Source organism: Halichoerus grypus, chromosome 5 (assembly GCF_964656455.1).
Source record: "Halichoerus grypus chromosome 5, mHalGry1.hap1.1, whole genome shotgun sequence".
Taxonomy (NCBI): domain Eukaryota; kingdom Metazoa; phylum Chordata; class Mammalia; order Carnivora; family Phocidae; genus Halichoerus; species Halichoerus grypus.
The window spans coordinates 106,638,863-106,663,756 of record NC_135716.1 but is presented as its reverse complement, the minus strand read 5'-3'; the positions used below and the strand labels follow the sequence as shown (position 1 = coordinate 106,663,756).

At 37.9% G+C, this 24,894-nt stretch overlaps 1 long non-coding RNA gene across 1 annotated transcript in view; it reads left to right on the top strand.

The window, feature by feature from the left end:
• Nucleotides 1–24,894, top strand: part of LOC118543819 (uncharacterized) — a 273,660-nt gene that overhangs the window by 51,461 nt on the left and 197,305 nt on the right. Inside the window, exon 2 of the long non-coding RNA XR_013447549.1 lies at nucleotides 11,964–12,055. This is a non-coding gene — a long non-coding RNA (uncharacterized LOC118543819). The remainder of the gene's footprint in view (nucleotides 1–11,963; nucleotides 12,056–24,894) is intronic.

Genomic DNA, 24,894 nt, shown 5'->3' with positions numbered 1-24,894 from the left:
GTAATATTAATCACCATGCTGGGTTTATTTCCTAATTATTTATTGAACCTTTTCAACCTCGGCCATTTTCTAGTTTATAACTTTATAATCTCCCTGAACTAGTACAAAGGTCTCTTAATTGTCACCTTATATCCTCAGATCTATTCTTTATATAACCTATAACTTATTAAGTGATCCATATAAAATGAGAAAAAAAATCACCAGAATTTCTCAGTCCAGAGGAAAGAGATGCTGTGTAAGAAAGTGTTAATTAGTGTTATAAGATACAAAATGACATGGGAGGAAATTAAGAGTGTAATCTAGAGTAAAAGCCTTGGTCAAATGCAAAAAGATAAAGATGAAGATGCAGGTAAATAATTTTGAAAGTTGAGGAAAGAAAATGAAGATTACTAAATGCCCTCACGTTTGCTTATGAAATACACGGCAAGATAATCTGCCAGGCAGATGTTGAATTTGCTCTTGAAATCTCTTCAAGGTTTAGAATATCTATTGAGAGAAGTATTGGCTGGCCAAAGAAAATTAATTACCATGATAAGGGCTCAGCTAAGACTGACGACCACAAAAAATCTGGTAGCATGAACTGATATAGTTGTGAAAAGAAAACTCTTCTTTTTTCTTTTTGACAATAAATATACAGGAGTATAAAAGTAAATTTAGGATTAACTTAGGTTTGAGAATTTATCATGTAGGCTTGGTTGAAAGACCATTTCACCAAAAAGTTAAAGATGGGGATGGGGATTCCATTCTGAAAATGAGGAATTCTGGCTAAGAAAGTTGGGTAAGAAAGGAAGCAAGTCAGAATATACCAGACAAACATTGAAGATGTAAAGGGACTTACTTTGAAATGGAAGAACCAGTTATGGTCAGACATTCATATATGGATTGTTATTCCTTTGAAGTTGAAGTGATGATGGGAGATGACAAAATTGAATGGAGCTGGTTATTAAAATGGAATGAAAGTAAAAGCCACTGGAGTCGGATTTTATCTAAAACTCTTGAGTGGAAGTCTGTATTTTGTTCTGAGGCCTAAAAGGACTGTTTCCTTAAAAAGGAGAAGAGTGGTACTCTGTGGCTACTGTTATTGACCCAGCACTTCAAGAGACAGAGCCATAAGATACGCACAGTGGTTTTTCACGGGAAAGCTAACTGCTTAAGAACATAAATAAGTTGGCAGCAAAACTAATGCAGACAAATAGTTGAAACCTTGTAATTAGTAGTAACCTTAAAGTTCATATAACCTGAATTCTTACCCACTTAATTCAAATTATAATTTTCCTGACCAGCTTGAATACTGCAAGTGGCAGAGAACTCACTTCCCCGGTAAGACAGTCCCTTCTGTTGTGGAGTCAATCCAATCATTAGTAATTTCTTCCTCGAATTGTGTAAACATATAGGCAAAAAGTTGGCATATTTGTACTTTGAAAAGACAGCTCTTGAACTGTGGGGAGAGGTTTTTGTGTCCATTACACCTTTTTTTCCAGGATAAAACAAACCCATTTTCTTCATTTGATCCCTACGAAATATGGTTTCTAGGCTTTTGGATATCCAGATTGTGAAGGTTTAGGGATTGAGTTATAGACTGGTCTTTCTTGATCAGACACCACATTTCCTCTCTCTTCTCATCTGGGGGTACCTCTGTTTCTTTTACCCTGGAGTCTCTCTCAGCTCTGTGTCTTCTGAATGCCATCCACTCTGCCTGGTGGTCACCTTTTCATCCTTCTCTTGATGACATCTTATTCATCACTCAGTACCTAGCCCAGATGTTAACCGTTCTTGTTCCTCAAGGCAGCTTTGGCTACCAGTCCTTTGTGCCACCAGCACTTCTTTTATATTACAGTACTGACATTTCTCTTTCCCACTAGAGAAACTTCTAAAAGTCAGTGATCTTATTCATCTTTGTATTCCCACTCCCTAGGATAATCCTTCCTGTAGAATCCAGTAAATGTTTTTTTTTTTTTTTTTTTAATGCATCTTTCTTTCTTTCTTTTTTTTAAGTGTGATGCCCCACATTGCATACCGTACTCCAGCTGCAGAGGAAGGTGGCACGTTACTTGGTCTGAGCACTGTATGTCTACTGAGGTGCTTATTTATTCATTTGCTTGCTGGTGCAGCAGCTCCAGTTGACTCATGTTGTGCTCATACACAACTGCATTCCATGTTCTTTTTCACCAGACTTTGCTTTTAAGCCAGATTTCTCCATTCTCAGTTCCCAGCAACAAAAAACTGACACTGGCTAATTTAGTCAGAAAATAAAAGTAGTTGTCGAGAGGTGTTGTGTAGCTCACAGATGCAACTGGAAATCTGGAATTTAGAAAATAGACAGGAGCAGGCAGAGGCCAGGCAGCTAGAAGCACAGCCAAATCCCTGGGGAACATCGACATTTAAATGGCAGATGGAAGAAAGGAGCCCAGGAAGGAAAACTGAGAAGGCGCCATCAGAGGGGCGTGAGGAGAACCACAGCAGTTTTAAAGTCATAGACACTAAGGAAATAGAGAATTCTAAGAAGAGGATGCTGAACGGTGGCAGATGCAACAGACATTTAGTAAGACAGCGATTATAAAATGACCATTGCATTTCAAAACTAGGCAGTCATTGGTGAACTTGAACTTGGTAAGAGTGTTCTCAGTAAAGTGATGATAGAAGGTAAGTTTCATTGAGGAGCTAAGAGAGTTGGCTGGGTAGGCTAAACTTTTGAGTATTTTGGGTGAAAATCGGTGAAGAAAAGAAAATGTGACACCAAGAGAGAGCTTTTATTCAAGGAGCATCTTGAGCATTTTATTAAGCTGTGGGGAAATGCTGGGAAAGAGGCTGGAGTAGAGAAGAGAGAAAGAATAATTGGTTTAAATATATTTCTGAGACGGCAGGAGGGGCTTCGAGCAGAAGCCAGAACTGGATTCATGAGAGTGGGAGGGACACTCACCCTCTGAAGTGGGAGGAAGGCAGATAAAGGTCTGCAAACCTAGCTAAGAGTTTCTTTGTGTGTGGTTGAAAAGTCGATGGTCTCAATTTTCTCTATGAAGTAGAAGGGAAAGTGATCCACTGAAAATGGAGTAGGACTCTTGAGGAGTTCCTTGTTTCAGCTTTTGTTGTTGGCTCTTCTTCTGTTATCCATTATCTTAATCTGTGGTATTTGCCAGGGTTCACACTTTCCCCAAATAACCCAGTGCTCTTTGCAGTTGTCTACATTATAGCACATATCACGTCACACTGTGTTTGTTCATAGAGGCATCCACCTGCACCAGTGGACAGTAAACTTTGAGGAAATACCCTTGTCTTATTTCCATCCTTGGTCCACAGATGATCTTCAATCAGTGTTTGCTGAGCGAACAAAGGGTGTATAAAATTCAATCTCTACTCTGGTTTACATTAAGGGGTTTTATAATTGACATATTTAGAACACAAGGCAAGATATAGGGGAAAAGTCACGGTATTATACTTCATTCTGGATTTTTTATATGAACTGAATATTATGTCCTTTTAGTTCTCAGGATTTCATCAACAGGGCTTCATGCTCTGGTGTGGACATCTTGAGCCGCATATGCTGATGTGTCCATATCCAGTAATGTGGATAACTGTAGGATGGATGAAATCTATTGTGAAAAAGACCTACAGCTTAATTCTTCTTCCAGTGGTCAGCAACTAGGCTCATGTGACTCTGCCCAGGCAAGAAGCCCAAAAGCCCCACACCTCCTCAACTTAGTGGAGGAGGACCCAGCTCTCTAAATGACCACTCTATTCCTATGAATCATCAAAGCAGAGAGAGTAGGACACTGCTCTTGTTTTTGCTCAAGCAGGGGTGATGACCCCTAGCTTCCAGATCTATCATTTCTACTCTCATTTATCAGAGGAATGTGTGATCGGCAGGCCTGTGTGGGCCGTCCATGGTGACTCAGCGGTTCTGGGATAGAACTGGACATAATTTATGGGCACATAGACCTGGAGAGCAGAGATGCTTGCTTGGCTGTGTGGCTGTGTCAGGCAATTAGCACACCCTGTGGGGATGGAGAGGGACCATAGGACAGGATGTTTTCTGTATCCTTGGTGTACTTATTTTAGGTCCTCACAAAAAGGAATTTCACATCCGCTTAGAAAGGAGTGGAAGAATACTGGGAGTAGCAGACAACTCTATCAACTCTTCATTGACTCTGATACATGGGTTTTGTATTTCCTTCCCTGCTTTGTCTTCTGCCTTAATTTGGAAGGCCATAGGAATGCATCCCTAACGGCAGGGTCACTGTTCAGGAGGGATGCTCCAGGAGGGCTGCCCCGAGGTCGGTGCCTGATCTGATTTCTTGGTGTCTGTACAGTACCTGGATGCTATAAATTAAGAATATCAGTCTGGGACCAAAAGAATCTGTGGGAGAGGGCTGCTTCCCCTTACTCTCCTTAACGTATTAATAATGGTTATCATTTAAAGAGGAGCTATAGGTGCCAGGCACTGTGCTTGGCATTTTATACACATGTAATTTTACTAATAACTGAGAAATCAGTGTTATTATCCATATGTAGCCAATTCATACTGAACCTCGGAATGTTTCAGTGAAGTGACTAACGTCATAATATTAGTAAGTAACAGTGATTTAAATCAGGTCAGTCGATTCTAAAGTTCACTCCTTTTCCACTTACTGAGCACCCGGAATAGCTTTGGAGAGGACAAGTAGCACTAATAGGCACCAGGGAACCTGAGGATTAGGTAGGTGGATGAAAAGGGGCTGTTTTGTCTGTAAGTACCCTTCCCAATCTTTGTAATGGTGAACGTTTGGAGCAGGTTGGAAAGGAAGGGGGAATTGCATGCTGATAAGCAGGTGAATTTCTCAGCATCTCATTGAGCATCATGGGGAGGGGGAAGTCTCTCATTCACTTACTCCTCACTTATTCTCCAGTCCAATTTGGGGGAATCTCTAAAACTTTGAGCAAGGATATTTTTAAAGTTTCAAAGCCTTTGAAATTGTTCTACCAAAAATTTAAAGTCATACAGCGTGAGTGTAGAAAAGGAATAAGAAAGGCAGTGGAAAAAACTGAAGTGGAAAAGGAACAAAAGACATTTCACCCCAGCCAATTTTTTTTTTTAATGGAATTGTCCATTAACTGCCAAGTATCTTCCAAATGTAACAGCTGTGTTCTTCTTGAATATATGCAGAGAAATTTAGGAAGCCAATTCTGTTTAAACTGAATGAGTAGCTTACAAAAGTGCTGATGTGGTGAAGGGTTTGGGGTTTTATTTAAGTTAATATGCTTGTTAGAACCCCTGGCTGATGAGGATCAGGAGATCTGGTTTTTATTCCAAAACTGCATGCACTGTGGCTGTTGTTGCTATCACTCCTGTTTATTAGGGAGTCAGGCATGTGACTAAGGCACTGGGGCAGTAGAGCCATGGTAAGTAACCAGACCGCCAGGGTTCAGTTTCCACATCTACCTCTCACTATCTATGGGATATTGGGCAAGTTCCTGGAACTCACTGTAGCTTGCCATCTGAAAAATGTTCGTAAAATAATATTGTAAGTGAGCTGATATATACAGTGTATGTAGAACAGTGTTTGGCATGTAAGTAGCCCTATGTGAAGATTATTATTTGTGTCATGAAAAATGGAATGATACTCTGTAGAAATATACTTCGTTTAAGAACAATAAAACAGACCCCCGAGGGGGAGACGAACCATGAGAGACAACGGACTCTGGGAAACAAACTGAGGGTTCTAGAGGGGAGGGGGGTGGGGGGATGGGTTAGCCTGGTGATGGGTATTAAAGAGGGCACGTTCTGCATGGAGCACTGGGTGTTATACACAAACAATGAATCATGGAACACTACATCAAAAACTACTGATGTAATATATGGGGATTAACATAACAATAATAAAAAAAAACAGACCCCCCTCTCCCTAATGCCCGAGAAAGTTGTAGAAGGAGAATCTCTTGATGGGAAGGAGTTGTGTGGTCCTTGGATCTAATATTGTACTTTGAGATTCATCTTCCCTTAAGGGTTTCTTCTTGACTGAATATCAACATCATCCCACTGGCCTCAGGGAACACAGCTTTTTTGCTAATACTATTCCAAAACCAGTGAGTGGTGGTGGGTGAGGGTGCTGTTACCTTATGACCCAAGCCAAGATGCTGCTGCCACCATAACTAGATTGCATGAGAGGCTACTGGCAAAAAGAGGAGGTAAGCAAGCACATTTATCTATTTCTGTGCTGCCCAATATGGTAGCAGCTAGCCACATGTGGCTACTGAGCATTTGGAATGTGGCTAGTCTAGAATGAAGATGTGATGTGATTTCAAAGACACAGTAACAAAGAAGAATATAAAATATCTCATTAATAACTTTTATATTGGTTACATGTAGAAATGATACTATTTTGGATTTGGGGCTAAATAAAATGTATTATTGAAATATTTAATCTTTTTTTAATGTGGCTACTAAAAATTTAAAATTACATGTGTGGCTCATATTTATGACTCATGTTCTATTTCTCTTGGACAGTACAGATATGGATAAGCTGGGTTAGAAAAGTATAGCTTGCTATTCCAAGTTTGCTAGCATCTTTCTTCTTCTTTTCTTCTAAGCTTGTCATCTCCTTCCATGTGATGACCAGCAGAAAACCCACTGCCCAGACTGCTGTTACTTGACAGCTAGATGGCTCAAGGTCAAGACCAAGAGAATGTCAGAATCCACTCTCTGTCTATAGAAGATGAGTACCCAAAACAAACTTCACGCTAAGGTTACACTTTTTTCATTGTCCACAAGACTGCACGCTTACTCTTGGAATCCTCACTAAAATTTCCACATCATAATACAGCAGAAATAACTCTGATTTTGGGGAAACAAGAAAAGATCATAAAAGGCACTCCTGTGATAATCATCTCTCCATTTGTACGATGAAATGAATTGCATGCATTAGCATGCCAGACATACACAAGTTATTTTATACAGCTTATCCTATATGATATTATTTTTTTAATTTAAATTCAATACGCCGATAAATAGTACATTATTAGTTTCAGATGTAGAATTCAGTAATTCATCCTTGCTCACAAACATTTTGAAGTAGATAATGTTCAGATAGGAGGAAACTGAGATTTGGAATTATTCAATAATATTCCTAAAGCCATATAACTAGTATTTGTTGCAGTTGGTTTAGATTAAGGTGTATGTATCTTAAAGCCCATTCTGTGTTTGGATGAAGCACTGTATACCTCTTAGTTAATCTTACTGAAAAATTCAGAAATTTCAGCACAGATCTTGGGCTTTGCCAACTTTTGCCTGACTTTTGCTTCTCTATTCCAAATCTTCCCCATTTTCCAGGTCAGAGTACCCATCTTTCCCCTCAAACACATCCAGAAAGATGCCATGAGGGAGTGTTTGTTTTCAGTTTTGTGAGGTCGGGACAGCTTCTCCAAAGAACCAAGAATTTGGGGAACTTGGAACAAAGTAAAATATGTCATAATGACAGGAATTTTTCTTCCATTCAAGTATGGGGGGGATGCTTACAAGTAGAGATATGAAAGTGCTCAGCAGCCTTGTCCTGGTACAAGTCCTCACCTGGGAAAAGTGGAAGACATGCTATCCGCACGGACTGTTTGTCTGCAGTCGTTTCAGAGCCAGCCTGACTTAGAAAACCAGACTGATGCTTACAAGCACGGGGATCCTGGTCCGGCTACGTGACCACTGCAAGCAGTAGTTTCTTCTGGCATATGGCGTTAATAACAGTGCCTATGCATAGAGCTGTAGGATTAAGCCCGATGAAGCATATATAGCACTCAGCCCAGTATGGGACATACTATGTATTCAATAAATGTTAGCTTTTATTTCCATCATTTTCCCTATATAATAAACACAGGTTGTGACCACACTAAAAGAGTGCTTTGCTGTCATTTCTCAATCCTTGCTAATGGTGTCCTATGATTTATTTTTCAAAGCAGTAAAACTGTCTCAGATTTTCATGGAAAAAGTATTAAAGTGTCTGTGGCCCTCAGAAGGGAGTGAAGACACACTGTGCCAAGCCCTTCTGCCTTGCCTCATAGCAGGCATGCAGAGACCCAGCACACTCCTGGGTGTTCTCTCTAAGCAGCACAGAAAATTGTAAGCTCCAACAGCCATTTCGATTGCTAACTTGGGGAAGGAAGTTAGCAAGTCTTCTCCCATTTGAGCAAAATACATTTATTTTTCCTTCTTCCTGACATTCCTGACTCTTGGATGGACAGAAATGGGAAGGGATTTGGAGCTCCAAAGGGATGTGTGGTAATTCTCTTTATAAGGCTATGATTGATTATTTCATTGCACATTTTCACTTTAATTGTGTCCATTTAGTATACCTGGCTGATATAAAAACATATTGTGGTATATAATGTATCCCCAATGTATATAAAATCAGAGCTATTATTCCATTCTGGATTCTGGTGTTAATAAACAAGCTATTCAAGCTCTGCTGAGGTAGTTTACAGCATTGCTGGGATGCCTTGATGGAATTAACAGCATTATCCATATACAGTTGGGGGCATATGATTCCTTTTATGTAATGTAATACCCTATAATATAATGAGTATCATTAATAAAGTGACAAAATAAAACTTGAATTACCACTTCAGGATGTGCTTTATTCAACCAGTAGTACACTTTCTGGTCCTTTGTAGTTTCTCTCTTTTGAATTCATGGCTTACTGCATTCAAACTGTGATATTAACACACCAACCAAGCATACCCTGTTGTGTCATAAAGCCATGGTACGAGGTGTCAAAGGGGAAAAAAACAAACATTATTCTAAAACAGAAACTAGGGAATGTTACTGTGATGCTTTAAAAGATGCTGTGGCTGTCGTGAATAAGCAAATTTATTTACTAACCAAAAGCAATGTTTCTATTTTTTTATTTTTGGGAAAGCAAATGTTCTTTACTCAGAAAACATTTTGATATGAATCCTATATTTCAGAAATGGAGCTAAATTATATAGTCATAAATTAGTATTAACCAAGTTTAGATAATAAAGGACTGCACAGATTTCTCTGAGAATACTGAACAATGCAGTAGGCATTAAAAAAAACAAGCAAACAAACAACAAAACAACTCTTTGATTCTCTTTTCTTTGGTTTCACTTGATTCTACTAGTTGATTAGTCCAGGGTAATTCGTGTAAAGACAGCATCTGGGATTTTCTCTGGATAGCTCAGTCATTCCCAAAGCATAAAGGATTTAGACATTTGATTATGGTGTCAAGGAGATCTCTTACACAGGGAGATTTTCCTGCAGGTACAGTTAAGCTGAGCACAGATTTCCACAAAGCACAGTGACATATTCAGAAGATGCTCAGAATCTTAGAAATCAGTTTCTAATTCTAGATAGCAGGAAGCCTCTATGTTCATATGAGGTAGGTGTTGAAAAGATTTGAGATTCCTTGATATCCAACAGCAGGAAGAATTACATAAGTAACAGTATAAGAATTACTAGATTTAAGAAGAGGTTCCCTGCAGAAGGACCAGAAATAAATCACAAATCTGGAAAGTTATAGGAGGCCTGTAATCCCAATGTCCAGTACTATATTCTCCTGACGTTTATGGTTGATACATCAAATGCAAAAATGTGGCCTCAGTCTTCCCTATTACCCCTGGTATTCTTTGAAAACCCAGGACAGAATAGCTTGCAAAAGCTGTATGAGTAAGCATGGCTCAGAGCAAAAACATGAATGAGATAACCGAAGGGTGTGAAGAAATAAATGAATTATCATAATTTATCTGAGAAACTAAGATTAACATAAGGTCAAGAAATAGTGACAGTTTCTTCTTTCCAAACTTCCTAGCATTAATTTTGCATGATTAGAGAGATTTTTATCTATAATGTTGTCAAACTTAGCCGTGGATCATCAAGAAACATGCAGAATGTGATAATGGAGACAAGCTATACATCATGATTCATTTCATCTTTGGGATTCTGATACTCATTGGAAAAAACGATCTGGTGTGAATTTGGTGGTATCACTATCAGTCTTGGGAGTTGGAATTCAAGAAGTGAAAATCTTCAAGTACTTAAAGCCACATGATAATATCATTCCAATATCTGCAGACTGAAGTAATCACTACACTTTTAGAGAAAACAAAAGAGGATATTGTCAGTTGGAAGTTGGTTTGTAGTATGGCTGACTTCTGTCCTCTTCATAGAGCGAACAGTATTCTCTCACCTGAATTCCTCTGTGCTCACATAGCTTTAAATTGACTGACTGGGACTGTCCTGCAGCTACAGAATACACCTTTAGCCTGAATTACATCAGCTGGCCCAAGTGAGAAATCAAACCTACGTATTTGTTCTACTAACATCATATGCCAGCTATCCCAAAATAAATCCTGCTGCTATGTAATTCACATGCTAGCAGGTCTGGGAGGTCCCAGCACTAAATTACATTGTATTTTTTTATTGTTACACTAGTGCATACTGTGAATATTTTCTCAGTATTTCTCCCTTTAAAAATATTTGTGTAATTAAAGTTATGAGACTTTATCATTGAGGACAGTCCCATGAGTTTCAGAATATAGAACAGATGATACGTGAGTGAATGTACACAGTGCAAATCTCTCTTACACTGAGCTCAAGTTCTGACTCTGATATTTACCAGTTGATCAACCTTGGCCCATGCATTGAGCTTCACTTGTGCTCAGTTTTCTCATCGGCAGAATGGTTTCAAAGCTGTACCACTAGCACACTGGATGGCTATTATCACCAAATAGAAAAATTAGGAATATTTATATAAGACAAAGGAATATTTATACAAGACAAGGAGAATCAGACAGAAGTTATCATTATCATCCCAACTGAGCAGAAAAGGAAGAAGATGATGTGTCCTGTTTAGGAAACATGAACTTTTTCTCCTGCTCTAACCTATCACTCATCCTATGAGGAAACTCATAGGATATAAAATAGTTCATCAGTTCTCATGAACAAAACAGGAAAGGGCAAAGGTGATACAAAGTTGCCACAGTTGATCTGTGTCATGTGGCATGCCTGAATGGAAAGGCCCACATTTAGTTAAATCAAGCCATTCCTGACTTAACTCCCTGGGACTTCAGGTTGAGATGAAACTTCCAGGAATATTAGACAATATCCCTACGCTTCCAAAAAATAATGTCCCTTTTGGCTAGAGAACAATCGTTAGTTCAAGGTTTTCCTGTAGAGGAGACAAATTCCAAAGTGAGTTATAACCAAAGCTGGTCCTAAAAATTGGCTTATCCTCTCATAGGTCTCCTGGAATTCTCAAGCTGATGTGGAACTAGGGAGTGCTCTTGGAGACATTGGCAGCTTGGAGGATCCTCTCCAGTTTCAGCTTGTTCTAATTTAGGGTAGATTGGGTAACACTGAAGAAGGTAAACAGAGTGAGGTGGAGGAATTAAGGCAGGCTCCCTCATGTAATGCTATATCCCAAAGCCTGCAGTAAATCCTTGACTTCCTCAGCACTCCCTTTTTTTTTTCAACTACAGTGAATAGACTGCCAAATGTCCAAATAGTTAATTAATAAAATGCAAATAAATCATATTGATCTTTTACTCTAAAATGAAGAGAATCACTTTGTTTTTGTTTTTTTTTTTAAATATTAGCAGGAATGAACTCACCCTCAGTATTATTAAGACTAAAATAGTATATCTTCTTAAGTTAACCAAAAGGAGCCTTTATTGTAACAATATTCATATAGCATAGAATTATAAGAAAGTAATTTTTTTTGTTTTGTTTAGAAAGCTTATGTCCAGTGACTTTATTTTTTTCTGGTGCAGCAATAGGGATATATTGACTGAAATAATAATGCTACTATGATTGAAGCCGTATGTTTAGAGATTCATTTGTATCTGGTATTTGTTACTTAAATATATAAAGTATTGTTTTTAAAATAGAAAAAAAGAAAGCTCCTAGCTTGTCTTTAGTTGCTGAATTTTGCACAAGATTTGTGGATCTTACGTGAGATTATAGAAATCTCTTATTTCTTGCACAGTTCAGGCTCTGTCAGGAATGTAATCTGCACCACCATCACCAGGACCAGCGGGCAAACTGAAGTAGTTTCTCATGTGCTCCTGAAAGAATGGGGTAAGTTTTTCTAAATCTGATCTGTATCATGTAGTTTAAACGAACTGGTTTAAATATTTTTCCCTTGCAATTAAGTGCTCGGTGCTGTTTGTTCTGAAATGCTCCTTTGCAAAGACCTTGTAGAGTGAATGTAAAAGAATTATTTAATTATTTCAATTAGGAATTCCATTTGTCTGTGGAGAGCAGAAAAGACATATATTTTTTGGTGCTACCTTTATACTCTACTGGAACTGCAGCCAATCTTTTTCTTTAGGCTATCATGTAAGATATTATGGAGATGCAAGTAAGATAGTATACAAATGTCCAGATGATTAAAAATCTTGCTTTTCAGAGTATCTTTAAAGTTAACATACGTTGACAGTTGGTCTTGTCTCTCCTGGGACCACTGAGTTGCCATCTACAGCAATACTAATGGACTGCAAACTGCTAAGTGTTTGTTAACCTGGAGAACTGCATTGGCAGGGGCGGGGGGTATGGGGTCAGAGAGAAAAGGTGCCTCAGCAGCAGCGGCTCCACCACCAATTGGTGACTGTCCATGGTCCTGAACCATTTGCCTGCCTTAGGGCGATGTTTTTTTGTTTTTGTTTTTGTTTTTTTCCTCCTGAGTTTGAGACCCAGGTGACACCTGTAACAACCACAATTTGGAAGATGTATTAACCTAACCTAAAGAATAGCTCTAATAATACTGAGAATCCAAAAAGGTAGTACCTCTTGGGCTAGCCATCCATAAGAGGTGACTCAAGGGCATGTCATTAATCCTATGCTAAAGGAATCTGGCAGAATTCACATCTCTACAATCTATAATGAAATATCATCACCTTAGTCATACTCTATGACCTTTATGGGCTTCAGCTTTCCTATCTTTAAATGAGAAGTTTGGGTTTGATGATATTAATGGTACCTTCAGATTCCAGGTTCTTTGTAGTCTAGGCAGATGAGTTACCATAAGTACCATTCCCTATTCCAACTTCGACACCCACTCTTTGTGCTACGCTGGAGTTCCCATAAGTATTATGTATCTAAAAGTATAAGCAATAACTGCTTTTTGTTCTCCTGTATGATGAACCATACAAGAAACATCACTTCATTTGTTTATAGGACAAGATGTCAAATTCTCATAAACCTCTGTATGTGTAATACGTGTGTAAGTGTAAAAGAGGGAGACACAGAGATAAAGAGAAGCAAAGATTTTTCAGTGATATGGGGAAGGAATTTATTGGTTTAGGGGTAAATAAGCAAGAAAGGAATGATATAAGAAGGAAACATAAGCTGAATACGAAGAACTGTTTTTTTTTTTTTTTAAGATTTTATTCATTTATTTGAGAGAGAGAGAGGGAGAGAGCATGAAGGGAGGGGTAGAGGAAGAGGGAGAAGCAGGCTCCCCACTGAGCAGGGAGCATAACACGGGGCTCGATCCCAGGACCCTGAGATCATGACCTGAGCCTAAGGCAGATGCTTAACTGACTGAGCCACCCAGGCGCCTCTGAGGAGCTGTCTTTATGGTGTTTCATGATGTACCAATTTCAGGCCCATTCCTTCCTAAGTTCGTAGATTCCAGGTTAGAATTTCTCTCTAAAAAATTTTGAGTATAAGAGTTTTGCTTTCTCTGTAGAATGAGTAATTCCCAATGATATTTTGGAGCTGCAGTTATAGAATCTTCATTGTACTTTTTGTCTTTATGCTTGTGCTTATAACATAATTGCTACATTAATGTCAGTAATGCAAGCATTTATAATCCTTTTTAAAAATTCTATAATTCCTTATGCAACTTGAAAGAAACTATTATTTTTTGTTAGAGAATATAATGTTGGTTAAGAAACTAAGTCCATTTTTGTTTTGTAAGTCTGTTGTTAATGGTAATATAATACTCGTAACACAAGGACAGATCCAGAAAATTAAAAAATGGGAGAAATTGTCATGTTCTGTAACGGGAAGTTAGATTTCATGAAAAAATTAAGCCAGTAAAATCTGAAGAGCTACGTAAATTCATGATTACAAAGTCAGCCATGGTTGGTTGGCTCTATAGGGATCAGCTTCACACTGGGCGTATGTAGATAGTTGATCTCTGCATTTTATGGGCACCCTGGACATGTAAGTGGGATGAGATGACTGTGGGCACCCTTGCAGTTCTGCTAACTCTTTTAAGATCCATATATGTCTGTTATCCACCCTTGCATAATGAGTTAAATGCCTCCAGGAGAGAAGTAAATTAGGTGTTTATGTTTCTCTCTTTTCCAATACTGTTTATTATCTCTTTGAGTCTATGTGCCATTGAAACTCCTCATGTCTCTTCATCCTCCATTCCTGTGAGAACCCATCTCCTTTGGAATCCATGTCCCTATCAAAAGAGGTACAATTTAGGACACTAGTTAGGGCATCTGTGGGGCACACAAGCAAAAATGATTGAGTTTTTCCCAAGAGGTTGATCTTGGGGAAAAATCAGCACAAATGCTTGCTTTGATATATTTTTTTTAAAGATTTATTTATTTATTTGAGAGAGAGAGAGAGAGCATGAGTTGGGGGGCGGGGAGGAGAGACAGAGGGAGAGGGAGAGAGAATCCTGAGGCCGACTCCCCACTGAGCCTGGAGTCTGCCATGGGGCTCTATCCCAGGAACCTGAGATCATGACCTGAGCTGAAAATAAGAGTCAGCCCCTGAACTGACTGAGCCACCCAGGCACCCTTTGCTTTGATATTTTATGTCAATATTTCCTTTGAAATTTCTCAACAGACTTCCAATTATTGGATAAAATCATTTGTTGTTGTTATTGTTCTAATGTATGATATTATGGAAGGCCTAACATAGCACAAAACTGAGTAATCATTTATTAAAGACCTATTAAGTGCATAGAGTTATGGTAAATCACAACATGTGGTGGGAAGTACTCTTGGTAATAATAATATAGACAGAGATCCATGGCTACTAAAAGAAACCTGAACTGTCGGTGCTTAAAAGAGTTAGTGAGGCTTTCCAGAGGCGGTAACCTTGGAGCTACACTTTAAAGAAAGAAAAAGATTGTACTACTTTGGTAGTGTTTGCCTTTTGTAATATGGATATGTATGTATAGTGCTTGGCACAATATAGACAATCAGTAGTTCATTGGTGACTGAATGAGTGAATAAACAAACACATAAATGAGGTTTATGTGTGCAGATTTCCCGTACTAATTATTTTCAATAATTGAACTTAAAGATTTTTTTATGACTTTTCTTTTCTTTCTTTCCCCTATCCCTCCCTACCAAGCTTTCAAACCTTGAAATTCTTTGTGTGATGTGATCAAATTTGAAATTTCAAGAGAGTGTTTTACTAGTACAAATAGCATGTTGGGGTGGATATTTTCTCCTCTCTTGGACCATATAATCCACTATTGAGAGCACTGTAAAAACAAACAAAAACCAAAATGAGACAAAACCCCAAAAAGCAACAACACCTAACACATGAAAGCTATGCATGCATTTACAGCCTCAGCTTTGGAGTTTCTTTAGACCTTAGCATGTCTGTCATAATCTCTATCTCACTGTTGCACAGTGAATGGTTGGAAATTTAAAACCTAGTCTTAAATATGCACATGTAAAATATACAAATTATGTGCTCATTCATTTCCTAAATGGAAAACTAAATTTTACTGACTTTTTTTTTTTTTTTTAATGTTGCTCCTCCTGCTTATGCTTCTCAGTCCCAAGTAAATCCCACATTTCGCCAACACCCTAAGACATAATTCTGGTTCCATCCTTGTGATCCATGGACTCCTCCTAGAATTTTAGTAACTATGTTCCGTTGTAAGGAGTCAAGATATATAGATCTTTTGTTAAATACATTCTGTTGTAAATTTAGCAGAATTCATTGCATATGCAGGTGGACTATATTACCATTTAGATGTTTTTTTGGTTGTTTTTTATTTGTTTTGTGATGATAATAGAACCATAGGCAGAGGTGTGAATCAGTCCATATTTGTTTTTCCCTTCTTATAAGCTGTTATCATATCTTATCTTATGACCTGATTCACAGCTGGTATGATTTTTAAAGAGTTTCTTCTTTCTCAAAAACTTTCATTTTAGTAAAGTACTCTTGAAAATGAGAAGCCTTCAAAATAAAAAAAAAGAATTTATAATGATGGATTTCAGGTAGCACAACTGACTTCATGGCGAATGCGTGGAATAAGCTGAAAATTAATCGTGGGGAAGACTATAGGGAATGAAATCTGCAAATTAATTAAAGAGAAACTGGCTGAAAAATAGCGTAGAAATGATTTCGGGATTGTTGGTTGGTAAAGAGACAGAATGGATGACACCAGCAAAACGGAGAGGAAAAAAGGCGGTTTCAAGTATAGGAAAAAGATTCAGTTGACTGAGGTGGCCAGTGACTAATGCAACTACCTAAAGATTCTCGAAGTTGACAAGTATATATGAAAAATATTGTTGAATAGAAGGTCAGTTTTGCATCCTGTCATCATATCTTTAAACTGTATTTCTTGGTGCATATATATATATATATATATATATTCATATGCATACCATATGTATTTATGTATATGAACTAAATGGTTAAACTGTAAAACTTTTTAATTATCTGCCATCAGGGTTGATGATGCATGAAACTACACCAGTAATATCAGAGAGTCCCTACTTTTCTCCCCATGTAAAAATCATTTTTTGGTTTAGACCCTAATCAGGAACAGAGCACATGAGAGAATCAGATAATACATGTCGCTAAACATAGTGGCAAAGTGGCCAGTAGCCAGAGGCAGGGAGTATTCAAGTTGGAGAGCGTCAGTGCCAGAAAAACACAGTAAGTCATTTGAGGATTAGTAAATAGAAAATAATTATAGAACATAGAATACATTGGGGGAGTCAGACTCCCAATTAAGTGTGGTTGAAGAAAGAAGGATGTTTATCCTGGCAAAGGTAAGCATCCATGGGGGCCATCATTACATATCTAAAGAATCATGAAGTGGAAAATAAATTATGTTAATTTTGCTATATATTTTTTCATTTTTTAATTTAGATTCAATTTAATTAACATATATTGTATTATTAGTTTCAGAGGTAGAATTCAGTGATTCATCTGTTGCATACAACACCCAGTGCTCATTACTTCAAATGCCCTTCTTAATGCCCATCATCCAGTTACCCCATCCCCCAATTTTGCTCTATTTTTAACAACCTATGGAATCTAGTGAAGAACTTGGGCTGGGGGTTCTGGGATTTTCATTTCCAATACATAAAACTTGGTCATTACCTAATAGAGTAGAACTAGAATTAATGGGAAGAAACAATAAGTAAGAGATTTCTGCTCAACAAATCAGGAACCTTCCAAAAGTTCCTGCTTCCCAATGATGGCATGTGCGACTTCCAGAACTTAGGAGTCCCTTATCAGGAGAAAGATTCAGCTTTAGGTTCAATAACCATGGTTGGAAGATGTTGTCAAGTAATGCAACCTTTAATTTTGATTAGACCATGGTTACTTAACTTTTTGATTTCTCATCTGCAAAATGGGATAGTACTAGCACTAACCAAGGTCACAGTTCTAGTGAAAAGTGGAGCTGAGTTTTGAATCAAGGCTATCCCACACCTGAGCAGAGTTTTTAACTACTATTTAAATTATTAGAAAGGTGTCTTAGAAAAGTCCTGGACACATACAAAGTGTTAAAAGATTTAGTTATTATTGGGGCGCCTGGGTGGCTCAGTCGTTAAGCGTCTACCTTCGGCTCAGGTCATGGTCTCAGGGTCCTGGGATCGAGCCCCGCATCGGGCTCCCTGCTCAGCGGAAAGCCTGCTTCTCCCTCTCCCACTCCCCCTGCTTGTATTCCCTCTCTCGCTGTGTCTCTCTCTGTCAAATAAATAAATAAAATCTTAAAAAAAAAAAAAAGATTTAGTTATTATTATTATTGTTATTACCATTATTATTATATACTTAAACATATTTAGAATGTAGTGAGTGCAGTCAGGTTTACTGACTTAGAGTGAAGGGGCTAGACTCAAACTTTCAAACCTTGGCTCTGTCATTTACTAACTGTGGGACTCTAACTTCAGTGCCTCAGTATCTTCCTCTGTAGATATGGGGATAATAATAGTACTTACCTCAGAAGGTAGTTGTAAGTATTCAATGAAATAATAATATAAAGTCCTCAGAACAATATTTGGCACATAATAAGTACTCAATAAACATCACTGCATTATGATTACTAGCTATGTAATAATGACCATATTAAGTTGAGGCAAGGTAGAAGCAAAGTATCAAAGATAAGTATGACACAGAAAGGTCCTCAAGGGTGCTTGCAATTTCATGAGGAAAATAAACATGTGCACAAATAATGTAAGTTATTAATCTATGTAGTTCTGTGTTTGAAGGTGATTCTCAGAGTAGATGCTGAGTACATGCTACATTTGAGAATACCCATGTTAAGTTTCCAAATTGGAATGTTGGTGTTAAGATGAGGAAAAGCTGTATATACGAGACCCCCTGTGTCTTAGGGAGCATGAGGAGAGGAGAGCAGGCCAGATGGAAAGAGTGTCTCTGAAATCTGCTCCATCAACATGATTGATGGTCAGACCTTCTGGATGTAAGACATTTTATTTTTGTCTTTGCTTTAGGTTCTCATCTGTGAACATACACACTCCTCGCTGCAAAAAACCAATTCAATAATATCAATAGTTTCTTACCACACATTTTCATTATGGGAGACTCAAATAAAGAAGTTTCACAAGACACTAACCTCAAAGACTGAGAGGTGATCAATATGTTAAACAATTAATATCCAACATTCAGCAAAAGATGCATAATCTCACCAGTGGAAAATGTTAGATATAAATAGTCAGTAGACTGTTGCCAGAAAAATGCTCCTTGGCATGTGAAATAATCAAGTAAAATTCTTGAAAGATGAATTACTTTCCTGATTTGCATAAGTTGGATTCAATACATTTACACAATATTTGCATTGGAAACATATCTGAAGCCAACCAATGGAAAGAATACATGATTTTACCAACATGCTTATACATTAATAACATTACTTGGCAATCTGATGTTTCAAGACCCAGGGTGAATTACTTATTAAAAACCCATATACAGCTATCTGTCTTTATCTTTCTTTCTGTATGAGCCATAATGGCTCTGATTGTTTTCAAAATTATATTTGGACAGGATATGACTGTTACATGAGACCTCTCAAACCAATATCATTTCCCTCACTCATAAAATACATTATACTGCTGTGTGCATTGAGCCAAATCATTAATGAAGGAAACATAACCTAACCTTTATGCCACTGATTTGACCAGCAGTTACACCATAGCAAGCTAACATCTTGGAAATTGTTTAAAAAGTGAACCTAACATGATTATGAATATTTATGGTAGATTCACTTATTTCTTGGAAATTCATCCTGCCATCTGAACCATTTCATTATTCTTAACTATTTTCTAAGAGGCTTAACTTTGAAACAGAAAAACAGTATCTGAATCTTACATTATTTGTGAAATCAAGTGACCGTTCCTGGAGTACATCCCTTCACTGTATTTATTTAAACATGCAATAGCTATAGTAACTAGTTAAAATCTGTGAAATGTGCAAATTAGGAAGTACATTAACACAGTCCTCACCCTTTTCAGCTTTTAAAAAATATTTGACTTGCTATTACTACTGTAAAGGGTTGCTGAAATTTCAGTTTAGCAGCTGTAACCCATACTTACTAGCAAACTGCTTTAACTGTAGTATTTGCATTTTCTGGACAAGGTAAATCTAGACATCTGAATTTATCAATGACTAAAAGTTTTGCACAGACACATAATGAAGGAGTTCATTTTTGAGATTAAAAGAGTAAATGACCCTGAGTTATAGATTAAATAGTTTTATTTGATTACTATTTTTATCATTTTTCCCCAAAACAATCTTACAAAAAAAGAATGTAATGGAATTTTGGCTCATGGGTGTGAATGAATGAATGGAAAGAATGTAATTTGTCTTCTGGGAGTGTCTCTGGCTCAGAAAAAGTAAGTATGAATGAATTTAATTTAGAAGTTGCAAACAGGTATGGTGGGGCTTGACACAGGGCCAGTGACTGCCATGTGGGATAGCGCCCAGGAGGCTAGCAGCAGCCCTGAGATGCAGCCTGCAGATGTAACTTATTTGGGCTTACACAGTCTTTTAGTCGTCTCCTTCTCCTTCCTTTTCTTCTTCTTCTTCTTTTTTTTAATGCACCCTGAAAGGGCTGGAGTGGACGGGACTCCATCTCAGGTTCACTAGAGTGTCTTCCCCTCCTTATCATTTCCACTCATTTATGGCACCTGTCTGGTTGCCATTTGGCTTGGCTATCCTTTATTTATTTATTTATTTATTTTTATTTTTTTTTTTTTTAAAGATTTTATTTATTTATTTGAGAGAGAGAATGAGAGACAGAGAGCACGAGAGGGAAGAGGGCAGAGGGAGAAGCAGACCCCCTGCTGAGCAGGGAGCCCGATGTGGGACTCGATCCCAGGACTCCAGGATCATGACCTGAGCCGAAGGCAGTCGCTTAACCAACTGAGCCACCCAGGCGCCCCGGCTATCCTTTATTTAAATAGTGATCAGAAAACAAAGGAGTCTGCCTTGAAGAAAACTAGTCTCATAGCATTCTAAGATATATTATTGTTGATCCTCTCTTCTGAAAACAAGGGCATCAGTGCCACAGATGCGTTGATGGTGAGAAAATTACCCTCCTTTACTAAGGTATATTTCATAGAAATCTCTACAACCCTGTTCTAGAAAATTCACTATTTCAGATATCTAATAATAATCCTGAGTGATTTAAGCCTTCATGTTTGTCATTTTGCCAGTTATCACTTTATCCTGCATATGTCATCCCTTGTAATTGAGATTGCTTTAAAGTATACAAATGTGTGGTTAGTAACACAATAGTCATTTGTAGGGTCCTTACCAGTGTTTCCAAATTGGAACCTGATTTTCAGGGCCCACTCACAAAACACTCAAGCATCCATCATGCAAAATTATGGAATTTAGACTCTATCGAAGGTGATTCACTCATGGGCAAATAACACATGAGTGCAGTCCTCTCTTCTGTTGGATGAATTTCTGCAATTCTAAAGCTAGGATTCATTAGGAATAAAGAAGCAGACCTGCACTAAACAGTGATTCAGTCACAGGAGATGTCTGTGTAATGGTTCCAGCTGTGCTCTTGTCTTCAGCGCAGACACAAGCATCTCTGTCCCTTAACTATTTTTGGAAGGAAGCTGCTTCCTCCTGGCTGGGAAGAAAAAAAAAAAGGAAAAACAGGTAGACTGATGTCCCTTTTGCCATCTCCTCCAGCATTCCTTTTTGTTAAAGAGTACTTTCCATTCATTTAAGCAGGATGGCCTGACAAAGCATAAAGTGAAATTGTGTCTAAATGATCCTCTGGGCTGCTGTCACCCACTTAGATGCATGGATATGCATGGGGTCGATAAATGTTTAAAAAGTTGTTTTTGCGTAGAAGCTTTGGGGGTTCAGAGTCTGGAGAGATGTATAAGATGGAGTGTTTTTTCTCCCCATTCTGGACCCAGGATGTGGAGCAGAGCTTTTGGCTGTCAGTCAAATGTGAGATATCAGTTGGCACCATTGGAGTGAGGTATGAAAATAACTCAGTGTTGTTTAGTACCATTAGAGTATTGTGGGGTATTTTTGTTTTGTTTTGTTTTGTTTTGTTTGTTTTTTCAAGTGTTGGGAAACACTTGGTAAAGGTATTGCAAAAAAGTGGTTTCTCACAGGGAATACCAGAGACTTCATCAGTGGCAAGGTGACTTCTTAGGGCAACAGTCCATAGATAAGGAACATCAAGGGGTGCCTGGGTGGCTCAGTCAATTAAGTGGCCCACTCTTGATTTCAGCTCGGGTCGTGATCTCAGGGTGGTGAGATTGAGCCCCACATTGGGCTCTGCACTTAGCATGAAGTCTACTTGAGATTCTCCCCCTCTCTCTTTGCCCCTCCCCCCACTCTCTCTCTTTCTCTAAATAAATAAATAAAATCTTAAAAAAAAAAAAAAAAGGAACATCAAGAGGATTGATGACATTAGCATTCATGAACTATCCCAGACCCATAGAAATAACTGTTATGGTGGCTGAAGTTGGGATTGTAAACCAACCCATTTGGCACCCACCATAGGCAGGTGAAGTTCCAGAACTTTTGAGTTATGCTTGTGGCCAGTAATAATGCAAAAGTTCCATTATTCACTTTGTTTGGCTGTGACATGAAATCACATGGCATTGCATAATGATAAAGTAAACTGCAAAAAGTGCATTCAAGTGATGCTGAGAGTCTGCTTTAAATTGTGAAAATGTTGAGTGGAAACCTGAAAACCTGCCAATGCACATTTATGGTTTATAGTAGATAAGCCATTAGTCTTGGCTAGGTATATCACTTCGTACATTACCGTGCATGCAAAATGTGAACTCCCAAGACCTGTGGGGTGTTTAGCATCCAGTAGAGATATGCCTTTAAGAAAGAGCCTGGATAAAGTCACTGTCTCAGAAACAGATATGGTTTTAGGAGGCAACTAATCATTTGAGAAACAATGGATTGGAGGCATAGAACCTTACTGTATTAGCTAATTAAAAGCCAATTAGTGCCCTCCCCCATATAAATCAGCAAATAGCCTTACAACTAAACTACTAAATTCTTTTGTAAATTATTGTGTTTCTAAAAGCTTGGGATGGAGAATTCTAAGTGGGTCATATCACACAAAGATAGGAACCGACATGGAAACTGACATGGAAAACCAGCTTCTATATAAAATTGGAAAATGGGCTAACTATATTGATTATTTCAGGGAAAATAGAGAAAGAAAAGCTTTAAATCAAATCAAGGAAAGCCTGTCTTGTGTCAAGATTAAACCAGAAACTGAAAACTCTGATATAAATTAAACCAATGTTCTGTGAGCCTTTAGGAAAAGAAAGAACACTAAGACCCAGCTTGAGGTTTTAAAGAACAATTCAGCTAAACCACTTCCTTTCTTTTTGTAAATAATTATTAAATTGATAGATTTGTACATCACCTACATTGACTTCAGTGAAACATAGGGTAAATTTTCTTATGATATCACTGCAGATAAGATGCAGAACTATAGGTGTGTACAGTTTTATGGATTTATAATTGGTCAGTGTCCCCAAAGACTGTGAATCAAAAAACAAGGTTAATGTAGAGGGAGATCATAGTGATGTGTCATCAAGCTCTCTCCCCAATGTACCAATAGGGCACTGTCTAAGGAGTATACCGGTTACCATGGTGATAAGAGAATTTACTGATCACACTTCATCAGGGTTCATTGACCAGCTTAGCTCACTGATTGTCTGGTCTACAGGGGCAGGGGGAAGCAACTCTCTCTATTAATCCACAAGCAGTGGGAATAGTATTTCCTGAAGAAAAGGACTCAAATGGTAGCCAACATACTCAACATAGGTATTCTTAAAAAAACAAACAAATCACAAAACATACAAACAATAAAACAAAAGCAAAAGACATAAGTCATTAGAGGGAAATGATGAATCAATTTCAGATAGCCAGTTGGACTTTTGAGGTTCTAAAATAGGGAAAGATACCCATAACCTTAGGTATTTTAGAAAGAAGGATACCCAATTTTAAATCTCAGGTCAAAAAAATCCATTTAAGAATTGAAAATAGCTTGAGAGAGCCCATCAGGACAAATATTTTTTCCTAGAATCTTTCAGGAAGTTAGAAATGTTATAACTGAAGATAGCTGATCTAGAAAAGTTAAAGGTAGCTCCAATAATTTTGTCTGTTTGAGAACTAAGTGAAGGAATGGAGCTTTGGACCAAGAAACTTTGAAGGTGGACTCTTTAGTGAGCAGATGTGAGTCCTATATGGACTTGAAAATTCTAAGTGCTTGGACAGAATTTTTTCTTTTTTTCAATTTCTCAGGGAGGCAATTCTGTTTTAGTTATCAATTATCAAAAGGAGACACACTCAAATAATGGGAGTTTTCCAAGAGTGGGAACTTTGTTCAATCAGGTTCATTTTAAGTTATCAGGTTACAAAATCTAGCCAGGGTTTATTTGTGATTGCATAAAGCAGGAGTTGGCTTGATATCTTTTTCCAAATAGTTTAAGGCTTCTGACCCTTGTAGGGAGGAGCTGCTGTAGGAGCACAGCCTTAGCAAGTGGCTAATGGTCAGTGAGGATGTTGGTCAGAGTCCAAGAAAGACTGGAAACGCCCCAGAGAAGCAGGTCAGGACCACAGAGCTTTACCTTAGAAAAGGTATACAGCTAGAGAGAAACTAGGCAGCGGCTTCTTCTTCTCCTTCTTCTTCTTCTTCTTCTTCTTCTTCTTCTTCTTCTTCTTCTTCTTCTTCTTCTTCTTCTTCTAATGAGAGTAGAAATTGATTGACTATCTTGTTCTCCAGTGTATTCCCATCACCTAGTACAATGCCTGGCAAATAAATAGGCATTCAGTAAATGCCAGTGTTTAATAAATTCAGTAAATATCGAATTTCACTGAAAGAGAGAAAGAGAGAGAGAGAATTTGGTCTGATGGAAAGAAATGCAGAGAAGGGTAACTAGCCTCATTTTGTACCTATATTCCACCACTACATTGTCCTACTTGTTTCACATACCTTTTTCTTTTCTTTTCTTTTTTTTTTTTAAATCAACTTGGCAAACCTCGGTCTCTTATTATTCCCACTTTACAGAGGAGGGCTCAGGGATATTACAAATTATCCCAAGGTTACATTGCTAGTAAGTAGTAGTGTTACAATTTTAAACCATATCTTTTGGGTTCCAAAGGTACATATTCTTGCCACTACACTAAGTTGTCAGAAGAGCCGAGCGATTTCAAAATAGATCAGATTTCCTCAC